We start from the raw sequence: 4,227 nt of genomic DNA, 5'->3' as shown, positions 1-4,227 counted from the left end.
TGTGTGTGTGTGTGTGTCTGTGTGTGTCTGTGTGTGTCTGTGTGTGTGTGTGTAGGCCAGTGCATTACAAATCACTCAAAAAGTCATCATCTCATTGCTCCCTTCAGGGAGATGAGAAAAGCAAAAGCAAGAGTCTAGACCTCAGCCCTTGCCAGAAAAAAAAGCTGAATGTAGAATAGGAAAGAGCAGGAAAACTGAAGAATAGTTAGTGAAAGAGAAGATCTGTGAAATTCAAACTTTCTCCGTTCAATACGAGAAAGATTTTTATTGGGTCTGTCCCATTGGGCTGGGGGCTGCATTATATCACCTGCCTTTAAGGGAGCATTAGGAAGTCTACACACATTGAAAACCTAATTACGTAATGTAAGTGTCAAGGTCTCAGTCAGCCTGTGAGTATAAAACGGGGTCCCAATAACTTGCATTGCTCATATGACAATGGCTTGGGCCCCCACCTGATCAAAACCTCCCTTACCAAAGGCATTCCCTGATTATTTGGAGAGGTCCCTACAAGGATGTCTTATATGCCCATAAAACTGGTGGTGAACCTATGGCTCGTGTTTTTTTTTTTTTTTTTTTTTTTTTTTTAAGACAAAAGATGTTAATGTTTGAGTTCTTTTCTGGTAGCATCTAAAAGAGATTCTTAGATGCCTGCCCTTCCTTCCTTCCTTCCTTCCTCTCTCTCTCTTTCTTTTGGTGCTGTGGCTCAAACCGAGGGCATTGCTCATAAGAGGCAAGTGCTATACCAGTGAACCACACTTCCAGACATTAGATGTTCCTTCTCAAGGCCCCAGGGAACTACCAAGGGCCCTAGCTCCTGGTACACTCAATATCACCACTATCCAGGGTCCAGAGCCCCAACTCTGTGTTATAGTTAGTCTCCTAGGCCTCAAAGAAGCACTTCCTGAGTTTCTCACCAAACAACTTTCAGACCTATTCTTCCCCACCTGTGACCCAGCCCCTGCAAAGAACTGCCTGCCATCCCTCAACCAGTGGGATTATAGGTGGGAACGGCCAACCAGCTAAGGGCTCCAGCTCCAGCTCAACCACACCCCCAGCCTGAGCACTATAATGACTGTGCACCTGGCAGTAGGGACAGGTGCCCCTCAATGCTAGTGCAGCAGCTCCCCAATTCATTAGCTATTTGGCATGAGTATATCATATCTTACACTCAGAGCTAGTTTTCTCATCTGTAAAATGGAGACAGTACTGGTAAGTACCTGCTTCAGGGGTAACAACTAATTGACATAAATCATATAAAACACCATTTCCCAAACTTGCTCCATCATAAGAACTAGTGTATGTGTGTAGGAGGTGGGGATTCTATTAAACCTTTGGGCCAAAGCTATATCCCAGCCCTGATAAATCAGATCTACAAGGAGGAGCTCAGATTCTGCATATTTAATGAGCACCCCAAGCAGTTCTTATGAGCTCATGTTAAATGCTCAATGAATGGTAGCTTTGCAGAGCCATGATTTACATTATCAATAGCTACATTTAGTAGTTTAACAATGATGTCACCATGTCCCTCAAGAATGGTAAATGAGTGCAATGTTTTACATCTGGATAATTAAAGGGTCATTTTGAGATTTTTCTTTCTTTTTTTTTTTTTTTTTTTGGTCTTTTTGAGACAGGGTCTCGCTATGTAGTTCAGGCTGGCCCTGAGCTCGCTTTGTAGCCCAGGCTGGTCTCGAACTCGCAAAGATCCTCTTGCCTCAGCTTCCTGAGTACTGGGATTACAGGCATGAGCCACCACCCCCAGCTATTTTTTGTAAATTTTAAATGAGCACTTTTCCCACTTCTACATACTAATGTTTCAAAAACTTTAGAGACTGATCATACAAAGGTAGCTCAATTATGTCATGTACTCTATAGGGCCTTGTGTACTATATTTTATCTCAGAATTATTTTAGATACCTACATGCAATGTCAACATGTGTATAAATCTCCAAATGTAGCATGCTCAGAAACATAAACCTCACAAATATTAGGAACTGGTCAAGATATGTTCTTGTTATTTAATTCATACATCCTTTTAAATTTTTACACCTATCTGTGGTCAATCTTGTCTAACCTTTATAATCATCTATTTTCTGTGATTTTTTTTCCTAAAAAAACTTTCATATCATTTCTGAGACATCATTTCTCTTCTAATATTATCTGGTTTTCCAACTCATTGGACTGACACTTTCTGCTCAGTGTGAAATTGCTGACATCAATGAGGTGTGAATTCACCCTCCTGGGTTTTGCTCCTGTAGGAATTCTCTGGAGAACTGTGAGTCATGACTTCCAGATGAGAACCTTAGCCTATTTTTTTCATTGTCGCCTTGGAATAAGCCCCTGTAAAAGTGTACGTCAAATGAGAGTTGAGCTCTACCTGAAGGTTTACTCTGTGTTCAGTAGACAACAGGGCTTTTCAGACAAATTCTCTAATGTTCCAGTACCATTTTAAGGTATCCTGTGATCTTTCCATGGGCCTTTTATTAATACATCTATTTTGGAGAGAGGCTTACCAACCCACCCTCCACAGCCTTGCTTTGGAGGGTCCCGCTGGCCCTTTCCACCCACTCAGACCCCCACACGAGCAACTTGGGCAGAACCTCCAATCTGGGCCCCTCCTCTAATAATAGCAACATCAGCCTGCACTCTGTGAAAAGAATTTTCCCATTTACTCTTCAAACTAATCCTTCCAAGTCGTTATTACTACACAGTGGATACTACTCAGGGAAGTTAAATACTTTGCAAGGTTATACAACTCGTAAGCACCAGAGGTTCCTAGCTTGGTCCCTGGGACCAAACAGCTTCCAGTCTCAGGACTGCTGCCCCAGTTCCCTCTCGCTTCCCTTGTGACCTGCTGGGAGCCCCAGGGTTGGCAAAGGGAAGTGCACAGTCTTTAACACTTTCGGCCCAGGCTTGGCATGGAGGCCTTGCGCAGCCCAGCTGGACTTGTCTGACAGAAAGGCTGTATTGTCCAGCCCTGTGTTCCCCCACAGCCATTCTCTGAGGGATGAGGTCACCACAGAATCACTTTCTGCTGCTCTAGGCCCTCTTCTCCAACTCCGGGGCCCTCAACACAGTGCTGTCCACCGCTTCTAATTAACATCGGGCTGAGTGGGCCCGTAAAGAAGCCCAAAGCAGGACAGGACTAAATTAAAAGCCCAGGCAGCAAAACTGTAGCAGTTATCTATCTCTGTACAACAAATTGCCTATGACTTTAGAGATGTAAAGCAGCGACAACAAGAAAAGCAATTATCTCTCAGTTTCCACAGGTAAGAAATCTGGATGCGGCTTCGCAGGGGCCCTCTGTCTCAGGTTCTCCGATGAGGGCGCGGGCAAGCTCTTAGCCAAGGATGTATTTGCATCTGCAGACTCAACCAGAGCTGAAGACTCCAATTGCAGTCTCACTCACATGACCGTTGGAAGGTTTCACTTCCTTGTGCACTGCTGCACTGAGGACCTTTGTCCCTCACGGTGCTACATGAGCCTCTCACAGGGCCGCTCGTAACAGAGTTGCTTGCTGCCCTAGCATAAGTGGTGATGATGATGATGATGATGACGATGATGGTGATGATGATGTGCAAACCGCAGTCTTTTTATAACTTAATCTCAGAAGAGCCAGCCTATCATTTGTGTAGCCTATTTGCTAGAACATGGTCAGTCATCACTTAAGATAAGATTATACAAGGACAGGAGAAGGGGTGATTGGAGGAGTGACAGTGGGAAAGTTGGGGTCAAGATCTTGTGACTCCACTGCAGGGAAAACCATTTAAAGTCCTTGCCCCAGTACTCACATCCCAAAATGTCAAGAATATGAAATTATGATCTCAGTAGCCAAGTTCTATGGGGAAAAAAAAAAAATGGGAGGAAGGTCTTGGGTCCCCGTCATAGCTCTGAGAGGCACTACTTCATTTGCAAATCTAGGCGGGTCACTAAGTTTCTCTAATCCTCAGTTTCCCTCCAAGGAATGGATCTTTAGATTGTATGCTCCATGGGGACGAAGTTCTGTCTGACTTAGTCACCTCTGTGTACATCAAAAACCCCACAGAGCACTTGGTTCATACTAAGAACTTAATGAGGGCTGAGATATAGCACAGAGGCACGGCACCTGCCTGGTAAGCACAAGGTCCTGAGTTTGATTTCTGGTACCAAAAAAAAGTACTTAATGAAAATTTTCTGATTTGATTACAACTATGCAAAGTTGTTTTGCCTTTTTTTTTTTTTTTTTTTTTT

The sequence above is a fragment of the Chinchilla lanigera genome, unplaced genomic scaffold (assembly GCF_000276665.1).
Source record: "Chinchilla lanigera isolate Chin_1 unplaced genomic scaffold, ChiLan1.0 scaffold00080, whole genome shotgun sequence".
NCBI lineage: Eukaryota > Metazoa > Chordata > Mammalia > Rodentia > Chinchillidae > Chinchilla > Chinchilla lanigera.
The sequence above is the reverse complement of the archived record's forward strand: the minus strand, read 5'-3'. Positions refer to the sequence as shown.